The sequence below is a fragment of the Zootermopsis nevadensis genome, unplaced genomic scaffold, assembly GCF_977971745.1.
Source record: "Zootermopsis nevadensis isolate Lab colony 2312 unplaced genomic scaffold, Znev_1.0 Znev_ptg000031l, whole genome shotgun sequence".
NCBI lineage: Eukaryota > Metazoa > Arthropoda > Insecta > Blattodea > Termopsidae > Zootermopsis > Zootermopsis nevadensis.
In genome coordinates this window covers 2,715,811-2,730,793 of record NW_028259163.1, presented here as the reverse complement: position 1 = coordinate 2,730,793, position 14,983 = coordinate 2,715,811, and the positions used below count along the sequence as shown (strand labels likewise).

Below are 14,983 nucleotides of genomic sequence, written 5' to 3'. Positions count from 1 at the left end.
AAAAAAAAACCAACCAAGCGGTTTCTAAATTCCATAAAAACTAACGTATACATAACAGGGGCATATTTCTCAGAAACCCCGCCACATTTTTTTTTAGAAATAATTCCATGAAGCAGAGTCCTTGAGAACCTGACAGCACGCGCAGTTAGCCCAAAAAAAAATTCTCCTATTTAACGGCACCCGATACGATCCAATCCACAACCTCCCACCTCTTATCTTTAACATATCTTAATATTATCCACCATCGACGCTTAGGTCTACACAATTATTTCTTCCCTTCATGCTTCCTAACCAAAATTCTATACCAATTTCCATACCTCCATCTTCGCTGTGCACTTTTTTTCAAGAACTCAGTCACTTCATCCCTTTTAAGTGAAAATATTCTCCTCAACACCCTTCTATATATCACCCTTAATCGGTGTCATTCGCACTAACGTGTACTACTGTACATTTTAATTGGGTACATTCGTATATTTATTTTAATTTAGGAATTTAAATATCAGACGGAAGACAAAAGTTTCTGAACAGCGTTTTTAAAACACTCAAAAAAAATTTTTTAATATTTTTATGGTATCGAACATACAACATTATTATTTTCCACACGTGAATTCCTACGTCAAATGTCGAATCTTTTGTGTCCACTGACGTTTCAAAACGTTTTGAAGCGTAGTAAAACATCAATTTCGTTAATGGACATCCAACTTGACAGGCATATTCAGAAATACGAAACCACTACACAATGAGCTGGGGGGGGGGGAAAGATGTCTTGACGTTACCTTTCCATATATTTAGAACTTTCGTCGGCGTTGAAATGAAAATGTAGCTAGGAACACGAAAACGACGTATTCTAGCATGATACGTCGTTAGTAGGAACGAACAATTCCACAGAACGAACAGCATCTCTATTACTTATTCCTGGAAAAACATTTCCAGTACGTAAATGAACAGTTTTCCAAGAATCGCGGGGTAATGTATCACTACAGGATCTGACATAATAAAATTCTCACACACAAAACAGCAAATAAAACCGCGAATGTACGGAAACAGTGACCATCAAAATAAACCATGGGTAACACTCACCGAAGATTTACAATAATAATCTTTACTTGTTGTCTCTACTACAGAAGTTAATTTCACACCTCCCCTTAATTCTAAAATATTCAAAATGGCCGGTGACCTAAATACACTAAATACAAACCCAATCGAATACATTCACCATTTCTTAAAAATCCGATAGCCAAAATTATACTTGGTCTAATTTCGGGTTCTCGTGGCGCCAGACACAAATATATGACAAGTTTTCTGCCGTGAGGTCTGACAGAAACTCAATCGACGTTTCAGAGACTGCTTACTGCCCCCCATCATCGTCTTAACGATGCAGTAAGCACATCCACAACGTCTAACCTCCACCAGATTACACGGCGCTAACAAGATGGCTGTTAACTTCGAATTTTGACATTTAATTTGTTATTATTTAGTGTTCTGTCTGACGACAGGTCCATATGAACAGGATCCTTCCATCCTTTTCTCGGACTGGGACCTGTTCATATACGTTCTTGGCAGATGATCCAGAAGTGGTTTGCCATTGCCTTCTTCTGTGTGAGTATGAATGGAGTAATTGTTGGGATGCCACGGAGGAAAACTCCGTGTTGCCTAGACCACGGCCTTGCCCAACACAAGTTATAAATTCGGGCACCGCCGGGAATCGAACCCGAGACCCCAGGATTACAAGGCCAGCGTTCTAACCGCTAGAAACCGTTATAAATAAAATATCACGAAGTATCGATAAATTCATTTGTCGCAGAAGTTGAAAGGTTGATATCCTATCGTTTGGTATGAAACTAAGTAAAATAACTTCTTAAGTACGGTGGGTCATATTTACGTCACTAAGAGTACACTCGAGAGCGTCTCAAAGCATCGTCTAGCCCAATTACATGCCACGAAAATAGACAAGTAATTATCTGACGTAGCAGAACGTAATACAGAGTCCATCAAGAACACCAGCAACCAATTTTCTCATCAAGCATACAATTCCTGGACACAATCTCCCCCTACAACCCCAATTCCCAGCCAAGGCCTCTCGCATTGAATCGTGCCCCTGAGATACCTCCAACAGCACTACAGCAGTTAATTTACTGGAAGTTTTCTTGAAAAGATTGCACGCTAAGACTCCCAGGGCGATTTACCCGACACCAAATCAGAATCTCTGCACGCTGTATCACGAATTACTAGAACAAACCACGAATCTGTCTCTCACTCTTTATCATCATTAACATTAAGGTTTTTGGCAATTAGAATCGTGTGATTTTCATACCGAATACCTTGATCTTCCAGCCACAGATTTTGATATCCATTAAATCACCTTTTCGATACGCAATTAACTCTTCGAATCGGAAGATAGTATAAAAAATATACAGTGGGAGACAGCAGAAGAGGTGTCTCATAAGAGTATAATATTTATAAACGAGATATCTCGAGCGTAGCATTGTAAGGGTTAAAAATCACGTGGGTTGCATTTCATAACGAGGGAATGCGGTCAAACGGACTGACACGATAAAACAGTACAGACCAGAGGTTCCCAAAATTTTATACCTTGCGGCCCCCTTAAAACATTTCATAAATTTCACGTCCCCCCTTCCAGAACGAGTGCAAGGAAACAGATTTGACATAAAATTTATCTATGAGTAAACAGCACTGTAAGACAATTAAACTGCCCCAAACCTAGCAAATGATGTTAAAAATGTTTCTCCATATTTCGTTAAAAAAAGGTTTTTCATACAAATAACACACACCCCCCCCCAGGGTACGCGCCCCACACTTTGGGAACCTCTGGTATATACCAACAGACGCACAGTTACAGGCTTTTCAGGAAACTTGTCGAAAGGAACTGAAAAATTATTACGTCCATGTCGAAAGATATTCTGTAACATGAGTAACAAACTTCCCAAATCCGGTGCCTCGTTATTTTTCCATACTTCACCGGCGTAAAGCCGTCACATTACAGACACGAGACTGCAGTTTTATCTTACTGAATCAAGGAAAGTTTCGAACAAAATCTGCGCTCGCAATTACGTCTTATTTAAAGATGGCCGTACTTCAGGGGATAGTGCGACACGTGGACTGGAAAGCTTCTACGAGACTTAGACGGTAAAACATCCCAGAAGGCAGCCATCTTCATACGGACCGCCGTGATAACCTTGAAATCTCACCCGCGTGTCACTTAATAAATACATTTTACGAGCAAGAAGCAGTTCTTTTTTTTTAAAAAAAATTAAATCTTATCTTTATTTAAAGTCAATTTAATTGATACGAATTAAATTCTCCGGACGACGTTTTCCGTAGACGCTCGCAACACCAATTTCATCGAAATCAAGAGGACACACATCGTTCGGTGCGACAACTTCCTCACAATCGGTTCATTTTCTGCACTGCGTTTATTACAAAGTCCCCTAGGTATGAATCTCAGCCAGGAGACTGGCTATCCTGATATTATTCATGGACCCCCGAAGGCCAGAAATGGCATTTTTATCGGCGTGAGAACGTCAGAGTTCACCACTTAAAAAAATCGAACTCGTTTCATTAAGATCTATGAATTCCTATCACAGCGACAGTACCATTACAGATTACTTGTAATTCAAGCCAACAAATCTTCCGCTCGCTACAAGCACAAAGCTCAGCACAAAAAGAAACCTAAATACATCTGCTGTGTCAAGGTTACTTGCTTTGCTTTGCATAGTTTTCAAATTCCTTCCCATAAGATTCATCTAATTACATAAAGAATCCTACCCGAAACACGTAAAAGAACAGGGCGAGGGGAGAAAGGACTACGATCCTTCAGAAGAACAGAATATCCCACACAGCCACAAAGAAATTTGCTGCTTTGTAGCCAAAACGCGTCTAGATAACACTAAGAAATTAAAATTCGGTCCGTACCGCGAAGAAAACACAACGTATCGCCACCTTACGCTGTTCCACGGTACTTATATTCCTCCGATACGTTGGTACCTACCTCAAAACAAAAGAAAGTCAACACAGCGTCGAATCGCACAACACCAACAACACTCGGATTATTTCACTGAAAACCAAAATGAATACTGCGTTTACGCTAATGCAGAGGTTCCCAAAGTGTGGGGCGCCCCCCCCCCCCCGGGGGGTGTTTGTATAAAAAACATTTTAACGAAATATGGAGAAACATTTTTTTAAATTAAACGCATTGAACAATATATATACTAAATTATAAAAAAAATGTGTACTCGTAGCTAAATTTTATGAAAAATCTGTTTGCTTGCACTTGTTCTGGAAGGGGGAGGCGTGAAATTTATGAAATGTTTTAAGGGGGGGGAGGGGCGAAAGGTAAGTTTGGGAACCTCTGCGCTAATGTAAGGAAATATTTTTTAACGAATTTATCTGTAAAAAAATGGGGTCATATTCAAGACACACTAACAGCCTGAGAAATCCAGCTGAGAAACACTGCAATAAATCACGAAATATTTGCAAAACAAAAAAAAATATTGTGCCTACACAAAGATTCTCCAGTGACAACACGTGTGTAGTTCGATAATCTCATCCTTGCCTCTAAAAAAAATCCTCCCACACATAAGGACAACGACTCTCGGTGCAATTTCCTCTAAATATTTAAAGTAAACATCTTGAGATGATACCAGCGATCAGCGAAAAGCAATAAGTCTTCAACACACCCAAGCTACATTTTACTGTGGAAGACTTTACTTCAAGGATGTCAACGACAGAACTACCTTTATTAGCACTGCTTCACGACTTGTTTGCATAAAGTTTAAAAAAAATCTTCCCAAATAACATTTGAATGTCGACTTCTTTTAGTTGTTCCATTGGTTGAAGCAATGCTGCCATGTTCCTGAACATAGGACCCAAAAAACTTTTAAAAACGTGTGTCAATTATTAGGACGACTTTTACGAACAATACTTTTTAAAAAGTGTTGTTCTCAGAGGCGGAAACAGCTATTTAAAACCACTCAAAAAAAAACTCAAGCCCTCTTTTAAAACGCTAAATTACAGGACACTACTAATCAAGTATTTCGCAACAATAATATTTATGAAACAGGAAAATCACAGAAGATTTACATTTAAATTATCCGCCTGCATTGCCATCTAGAAGTTTAAGAAAGTCCTCTCGCCAGAAAATCCTGTACCAACATTCTAAATCAAAAATAAAATAATGTTCCATGCACGTATAAGTAGGATACCTTACAATAGAAACTGTTACCAACAGTATAACATTTACATTAAAATTGAAAAGCTCAAGACGAGAGTCGATCAGCGCGTTCTTGTGACGGAAGTCAGTTCAATAACAGTCTTAGAGTCCCAACAGCGTGTTCAAGATATTTTAATATTCAAACTGGATCTGGTGGAATCTCAAGTTTAAAAATACGTATTTCAGATGTTTAAGATACGCCACATCCAAGATAACAAAATTACTGTTCTTAATCTTAAAAACTTAAGCCTGAACTTCAGAAGACCTCATCTGAAGACAACTCTTATAAAGATTAAACACGTCATAACAAAGTAGTTGTAAACAGAATGAAAAAAACAAAGAATGTGCATCATTAAATGTGTTAAATATGTAGGAGGGTATCAATTTCACCAGCTGATCTAAAACTGTGTTTTATATATATTCCAGTCACCACAAAAAAATTCCTCAGTATGTGCTAATGGTATAGCATTTTACCTAAACGTACGATTACCAGCACTAAACATGAAAAGTTTCTCAGAGAGAAGATAAATATTTCTTGTTTTCCACAACATAACAATTCTAATGGGTCTACAACAATTAGTTATATGAATGTATGTATTTTGTCCACCATCTAATGAACACGACATTTCAGATCCACTCGGGTTCAAAAGTTGGGTGTTTGTAAACCTAACCTCAATCACTGGATTGAATACTCAATTGAAAATCATACACACAGGAGATCAATAATACAAATTTAACTTTCGCTGTCTAGAAAGCAGAGTAATTTCCAGTTTCACAGTTAACAAAAAAAAAGATGGCAACAACGTCGTGTTCTCAAAAACATATTTAAATTTATATTACAGCAGTACGACGACACACAACAATGAAAACAATAAAATATTGTCCACAAAGTAGCAAACGTGCTCAGTAAAAAAAATTAGAAAGGGCACATTGAGACATAAGATTTGAAATACCCCCCCCCCCCCTCCAACAGCTAAAATACAGCCAATAATGGTACATTTACATGCACGTATTTAAACCAGCCTGTATGCCACAGTACTATATTAATTAACGTATGATTTTTTTAAAAAAAATATGTTTGCACTAAAACCACAACGTCCATAACAGAAATATTGCAAACATGTCAAGGCCAACGAGTAAAAACATGCACGTATTTCAAACACAACACATTTAGTCCAAACTAAATGCGCAGCTGAACTTCGGTTTAATTATTTTCTGGTTCATCGCGCAGAGTAACTGCGCTCACACGACAATTAGACCGATTAGCCACCGAGATTCAACGTCGATGTAATATAAAAAAAAATGTATTACACTATCAAGCCGTTTTGATACACTTAACGGCCTTGACCTCCGCTACCACAATGAATATCAGTCAAATAAAATAAATTTGAACACAGCTTTCATGCCCATCCAACCATCTATGCAAGAACACCCTCGTCCACCATTATCTTTCCCCCAATGGCATTATCTCAATATTACGCGGGAAGCGATTTAAGTAATTAAATTAAAATAAAAAACTATAAAAAAAAATATCACCCCTCTATCCACAGTCGTCGTTTCTAGACACAACAAACTCACGGAAACCTCGGGCTCGAAAAGTTATGTTTTTAGGACGGATAAAACATTGCAAAGCATGCAAACTGACGCACAAGCAATCATTTCAATGGCGGAAAGAATACCTCTGAAAAGGATGTACCACATGATTTACACACAAACACGTAACATTTATCAAATTCTTTCACATAATATTACTTACCAAAGGTAGAATATTTGCCCGTAGTCAATTTCTACGTTCTACAATGTTTGCAGTAAACACGTTTTCACTACGAAAACCACAATCACAATTGCTGCACTGTTCTTAATAATACAGATTCGTAAAAAAACTAATTCTTCTCGTTTAGAAACCAAAATAATAACTGAATTAACTGTATTTCCGTCTCCACACCACGCCTGCAAGATCTGCTCAGCGTCTATTCCAGCAGTACAAGCAAGCACAACGCGTTTACAGCACACTCTTCACGAAACGGTAAACAGACGATGGTCGTGCCGCGAGTATAGCGCGTTCGTTTCAACTACACTATAGCGTCACCAACAGAACAGAACAAAATGTCTCTTCAAATATTCCCCACAACACTAAACGAAACAATAACAAAAGAAGTTTATCCTCACTGTTTTAAAACAATCTCTATTCTTCCAATGTCCTTCCCGCTACTATATTCTGTCTTGTATAAATTATTCCTTTCCCCCCCACCACAATGCTTGCACAACTCAACACAATTTCTCTTCACTCGGAAAAGGAAGAACGCTTCTCGCTTGTTCGCCTTCTTCTTTTCCCGCGCGTCATCCAGCCACATACGTCACGGTCGAGGTATTGGCTCGGAACGGCACGGTTCCCTGCTTGTCTACTGGCTCTGGCTCCTACAAACAATCAAGAAATTTTTTTTTCTACTATTCACAGTAACCAAACACGAAAGGGCCAGTATATTGCGTTTCGTAAATCGTAATTAAACACACAGCATGAATCAACAAGGCACAATATCATCCCCTGATGTAAATCAATGCCTTCAGGTTTTTAGAATAAAACCGGATAAAAAATCACGTTCACTTGTTAGACGCACATGGAGTGGTGAGATACTTTCAAACGTCGATACGACAGAATAAATCGTAGGTTAGGAATTATCAGAGCTCTATTTTTGCGATCATGAAAATAAATTTCATGCTGTATTCCATGCCCCCCTCAATTTCATTCGTCCTACCAAGTGCTAACTCCATATGTACCAAATTTCTCGCAACAAATAATTCTCAACGCTGAATTAAATATTATTTAAGAATTCAGTCCGCACCGCAAAGAAAACACAAGACTTCACCATTACAAATAGATAGAAGAACGCAGTTTTAGAAATTAATCGCTGTTCACAGAGCGAATCACACGAAACACACAAATGAAAAATGACGAGTTACAGGGGTACACAAAGTTATTTTTCCCTGGCCGTGATCATACGTCGTTAAAGTGGAATATTAATGAGATGCATAATCCTGTAGTTCTGGACTTTGTAGTGAGTTACGTAATGGAATATCGAATATTATTTTGCCTACTAAACGAAAGTGAAACACTGAAGAAACCTAAAAAAAATAAATCTCTCTATCACAAGTCGGAATAAAGTTTATAACAAAAGAAACCAGTTGATTACAGTAAATGTGAAATATTTATCTGAACCTGTGATTTATTTGTAGTGGACGTAGCTACTAGCCCTGGCACAACCACACGCTAATCAAGCCAAACAAGTAAGCAAACTTTGACCGCAACGACACGGCACGGCAAGGGTAGAGCTTCCAACGTGCTGGTGGTACAGGCCGTTCAAAATGTCTGTAAAACGTGTGGGAAAAGTTCAGTAAATTGTTGTTATAATAAATATGCGAACGAAGCCTGTGCGAAAAAAAAACTTTTTAATGGTCTAGACTCTAGACTACAAAAGGCCTCACAAACTTTGTGTGAAACAAAGATTGTTGGCTTCTGGGATGTTGTGTCTTATAGTCACACGTTTCATAGCTGCCTACTGCCTCCATCATCAGGGCGATAATGGCGGTAAATCTCTATTAGATTACACGGCATATCATCCGAGAAGACAAGTCATCTTCATACTCGTCATTAGAACCTGATACCTCATCTGAGCACGAAACATTTTAATATGTTATCAGTTACAAACATGGAGACGGTGCGATTTTTTTTTTTAATTTTTCTGAATCATATTTAAATGAATCGTAATCTGGACCAGTGTAAATCATAAGAATAAATCGACCATCTACACAGTTTAATTGTTATTCTAAACATTTTTTTTTCTAACCTGTAGTTTGAAGAATCTGAAATTAATTACCACAAGTAAGACCTGATGATGGAGGCAGTAAGTTGGTATACTTCTACCGGACCACAAGGCGCTACAACCCAGAAGACAGCCATCTTAGGACGCCATAACTTCATTGTTTGCTGTGTCTCTCAGGTATAACCTGACAAAGACCAGTGTTTGTCTAGCAGAGGAGGGCGCATAGCTTCATCGTTCGTCATACAACCATTCGACTCGGTGGGAAAAACGTCACGAGGTATTTCTTAGTGACTGACGAATCAACTGAACACTGTATGACTCCTAGAATTTTCCCACTGATGCCTTTTCGATAATGAATGCCTCAAACATGAAATTACTACAAGGCCAATGCGGTTCAGGCTGCAGAATCTCACAAGCAACGTCTGAGACACGGAAATTATGCACGTATGAACGGATTTATATAAAAATTTCACACAAGCGATGTATTTTTTGTAATGGTCACGCGTTGTGTTTTCTTCGCGGTACGGACTGAATGTCCATTTGGGAATTCTGTTCGTGATAGTCTTCAAGCAAATGCTGAGATGGTTCCCAAGTTCCAAGTTGCCACTGCAAGCTTCTCATGCAGCCCTCCCGATTTAAATTAATCAAAATTTACCACCCCTTAACGCCGTCAAAATTTACCCCCCCCCTCCCCTCAGTAGGAACTTCTAAATTATGTATTAAACTTCCAAATTAATAGCCTCAGCTTTCTCTAATACAAAAATTTCAAAATTCCGTCTTTTATGCCAATCATCACACTAACGCCTTCACTCTTACTTTATCCTTAACAGAAGGACGAGCGGGCATTGCCTGGGGACCTTCTAGCTATAAGATGCTCTTTCTCCCCCCCAGATATCGAAGTGTCTCTCACTTCTCCCCCACCAATTTCCTCTCTCTCTCTCTCTCGATGGTAACGTACAAACTTATAAAATAAATCGACCTAGTTATACATTTGTTTCAGGTGTCTGCATCGACACATTTGTCCACGTCTTCGTGATACAAAAACTTTACCGTGGGAGAGAGGATATCGTAAGCACATTTACAATAACCTGCATTTGCCAATACATTCACAGACGAAGATAACCTCAAGTCTTCCGGCATGCAGAAACCCACGGAAACACTTGTTGCTAGAAGCTATTCGAAATGTTATAAAGTGGCTAAGAGCACTGAATATTTGGACAGGCATAATCTTTAAATCTTAAACTCTTCAATGGGTCATTAAAGGAGATGAATCCGTTTAGTAGAAGGGCCCAACTCCACTATGTGAGCCAACAATACGTTGTTTTTTTCTGACATGAAGATGGAGTTTTTGAGATGAAGAATCCTACAAAATCAAATTTAAACCGGCGAGAAATATAATTTAAAATATCAGTAAGCCTAAAAAAATGTTATTAAAAACACGAACATGAGATGTCTTCGGGGGTGAAAATAGACTTGAATAACTCAAAAGCTACTGTAATAAGCTGAAATCTGATCGATAACAATGAATAACTGTGAGTTACGTGTAATGCAGCAAAGATTACTCAGATAATCGAAACATTATTTCGCAGATAAGCAGTGAAATAGAAATAACGCACTCGAGGAAACCTGACAGTGTCTGGCACATGTGTAGACTTTAACAACAACTACAACCAAGACGGCGTGAGATCTGGCACCAACACCAACCAACGTCAAAATGGCTACCATATGTTTTGTGACGTCACCAGAATCTCGTCAACATAATTCCTTTGCGGAACCTACGTTTGTTTACACATTCTAAAACTTGCAGCTGCCGATTATTTTAGATGAACAACATTTCCAGCTTGATTCACGTTTAGTTTCTCATTAATTATGACTTTGAAAACGAAGCTCGCCTTTTGTATTTATGAATCCAGGCCGTACCGCGAAGAAAACACAACGCCTCACCATTACAAAGATCATCTGGTTAACGCTGTTTAAGGAAATGATCGCTGTTTATAATGAGACACGCATTGCGTACATATATTTAAACAGAGTCCGCACCGCGAAGAAAACACATCTCTTCACCATTACAAAGATCATCTGGTTAACGCTGTTTAAGGAAATGATCGCTGTTTATAATGAGACACGCATTGCATACATAATATTTAAGAATTCAGTCCGTACCGCGAAGAAAACACTACACTTCACCATTACAAAGATCAAATGGTTAACTCTGTTTAAGGAAATAATCGCTGTTTATAATGAGACACGCATTGCGTACATATATTTAAACAGAGTCCGCACCGCGAAGAAAACACCACACGTAACCATTACAAAGATCAACTGGTTAACGCTGTTCAAGGAAATAATCGCTGTTTATAATGAGAATCATAACAAAACTCATAAATACAAAATGAAAGGTTGCTGACTGTTAAAGCAGTGGTCCATAAAGTGTTAAAATTTTAAACAATTTTAAATTTTATATATTTCGCCGGAGCACTGCGTATAATACGCGCTTTCATTTCTGAGACCACTACTGATGCACGTGGAACACAGGAGAGAAATTGAGTCGTTCGCAGTTTGACGTCAAAGGCACTAGTTTGAATGGAAATTTATAAAAATTCAGCTTTTCGGATGCCTTTGTTTATGTGGTACAGCAGTTGGGAAAATATTCAAATGTTCCCCGCGGCGATGTTCTAATATAATTAATCAAACAGCGTGTTTTTAAAAAAAAATCTACTTTCTCAAGTACAGAGTGACTACAAAGCCTTCGATTTTTTTAAAAATAAACATCAATTGGCTCTTAGTCCGTTAATGCACATCATATTTACGGTTTCGCTACATTTCGACACTAAGCCCTTGAAATAAGACCGGAACAAGGGACTTCTAATAGATTTACGAGGGATTTAGTAACATAAATTTGGAGACAGTCAGATCCAACACGAAAAAAAAAGACTTTTCTTCTGAGATGTGTTGCATTGTAGTCTAGTAGCAGTTTAGTGAAGCTTCAAAGTCAATTACTGCATTCAATGCCCTGATTATGGCGGCAGTAAGTACCCTCGAAACGTTGGAAAACTTGTACCAGACAACACAGAGTTATATCACAGAAGATAATCATCTTCTTGTACGAAAAAAATTACCACAGTTGTTTCTGCTTGAAGTTAATTTATTTGTCACGAGAACAAGGCGACAGAATCTCTGTCACCTCAGTTGTAATTACTCTGACCACCGAGGGAGTCCGCCCCTCTACAGCGAACTGCCCCAAAGTCTCTTTATCAATAATTTAACGTTGGTTCCACGTAAGAGGATTTGTCAGGGCTTTCAAGATGATTGTCTGAATTCAAGTTCTCATAAACGAGGGAAAAGTATTAAAAATGTACGTCTTTCGTGTAAGTCAAACAGACGAATGAAACAGAAGACGTCCATTGTTGAACAGAATTATTTACTGTAGAACAAGTAAAGTGAGGTAAAAACTATTTCCCCAAGCATTACAAATCATTCCACACACCCAAAAGATGAATAAATATTCACTTAACAAAATTTAAAATAACTTCATCATTCGATATAACTTTGCCAAACGGTCTACAATGCCATAATTAATTTTTTTTCATACAATAGGTTGATTGTTGTCAAATTAAAATCATAAATATTCGGTAAAATTCGATGTTTTCACTTCATTGTTGACTCGAGTGGTATATATTATAACAATTAATTATCACTTCACGGCAAATTGTTAAAAAATATTAATAATAACAAATAATAAAACTCTCTGCTAACATCTGAAACAATCATTACATTATTCACAAACACCGTAACATTATAACCTAAAAATAAGAACACGCGAGGACGCAGAATCTTCCATTACATTCTTTCTATAACCTGGATTTTACACAAAGCAGCGTTTTCCAGTTCAGTTTTAAGTCGTTTCGTAGTGTGATCCCTAGCACTAATTTTCTTTCCCCCCACTAAATTACACAAAAGTTCCCCTTCCCCCTTCGTTCCCTCCTGTAACGGTGGCATTATGTTGTACGAAGAGGCGGTGTTGCCAGACCTGCACTACTTCCGCCGCTACAAGCAGCAACAGGCTGATACAGCGATGCCATGTTTAGTTGAGACTCAACAAACGAAAGAAAGTAATAAATCAGGATTTCAAGAGGAATGAAGACTGAAATCCTGGGATAATACGTAGAGGGAACGTCAGTGCCCTTCTAACGTCACGTACGCGGAGCGGCAGACATTAAAATCCTCGCAAAAATAGGACAACCGACACGGAACGGACAAATCAAGGTGGCGCCACGCGTGGGATTTGTAACAAGCTTTCATCGCCGAGACACAACACGTAAGACCACAACCCGGCACTCCGAAATTTAAAACAATTTCCAAAAAAAGGAAACTGTTCCGTCTGAAAACATAATTGGATGGAAACAAAAAAAATCCAAGCTTATTTCTGAGTGTTCGTACCGCGGAAAATTCTGTCATGTCGTCTAATCTTACCATTTTTTTAAAAAAAGTTTAAAATACGTGTCTCTTATATATATATATATCACATTTTATGTACAATGTCGAAAAAAAATAAAGACAGTAACAATGTTTTTTATGAGTTCCTATTGATTCTCATTATAAACAGCGATTATTTCCTTAAACAGCGTTAACCAATCGATCTTTGTAACGGTGAAGAGTTGTGTTTTCTTCGTGGTACGGACTAGATGTTTAAATATTAGGTACGTAGCGCGTGTCTCATTATAAACAGCGATTATTTCTTTGAACAGCGTTAACCAGTTGATCTTTTGTAATGGTGAAGTGTGGTGTTTTCTTCGCGGTACGGACTGAATTCTTAAATACGTAATATTTAGACGAGATTCTTCCCTCTATCAGAAGGACGAGCAGGCACTGCCTGGGAATCTTCGTAGCCTCAAACCAAATTTAGCCCCCAACCCCACTTTAACTTCTCTCTCTCTCTTTCTCTCCCCCACCCCCCAGAAATTAAGTATCGCTCACTTTTCATCCACGAATTCTCTCCTCGGCTTCAAAATGTGAAGTCTAGAGGCGAATTGTTTTACAGTAAAATCGGTACAAAACGTAAGCCTTTTTTATATAAGAAGCTTCCGTTTTGCCGAGAATACAGACCGAAAATCAGCGTAAAATTGCCGCTGATAAACGGAAATTCAGAAAGGCAAAAACAACAGATATGGAGTCACGAAACTTAAAAATTTCTTCTCCATTACATATGTTTTATTTTCATGCATTTGTCTCCTGTATTTTGCTTCCTGAGATGACTCTGAGAAAAGAAGTTTCTGTCACAAAGGGGCGAAGCCCAACAGACGATGCCACGAACTTCTGTAGTCTTTCAACGTAGTCCGAATTTCTGATTCTTACCAAGATTTAAAATTCTCAAGGCGGTGAGTACGAAGATGGCGGTCTTGTGTTTTGCAGCACGTTTCTCCGGTTCTCTCCGCCTCCATCATCAGGGGAGACAGCAACGACCTCTGAAACGCTGTTAAACTTCTACCAGACTACACCCAGAATTCGCAGGGAATTCACGAAGCTCTCAACACAGAGACTACATAATTGGCGATTGGGGTTTGTTTATGGCAGGAGAACATTAACTTCGCCACTGGCCATCTGGGGTTTTCGCAACATCGAATACAATAGTTACCTGGGGCTCTAAATTAATTACCTAATCACTAATAATAGATCAAAATGTATCAGATATGATGTTCTGGAGGCGGTGAATATGGTTGGGTAAAATCGCCCTGAAGGTGGAGGCGATACGTTCATCCGAAACGTTGGTAACCACCGGCCTCACAACCCAGAATGTCACGATCGATAGATCAAAATGTTATAATACAGTACGCAGATCAATGTTTAATGTAACTTTAAGTGTTTAGAGCAGATCGCTATTTACGTGAATCAGCAGCTTTAAATATCTCTGGATTTTACTCACAGATTGTAT

General features: G+C 38.4%; 1 protein-coding gene across 5 annotated transcripts in view; it reads right to left on the bottom strand.

Annotated features, from left to right (window-relative positions):
• Positions 1-14,983, bottom strand: part of heph (polypyrimidine tract-binding protein 1 heph) — a 543,355-nt gene that overhangs the window by 299,135 nt on the left and 229,237 nt on the right. For 2 of the 5 annotated variants that reach the window (XM_087359360.1, XM_022061198.2), the window contains exon 3: positions 6,987-7,648. The exons of the other annotated variants lie outside the window; for them this stretch is intronic. The gene's annotated coding sequence lies outside the window, so the exon portion shown is untranslated. The remainder of the gene's footprint in view (positions 1-6,986; positions 7,649-14,983) is intronic. 5 annotated transcript variants of the gene reach the window in all.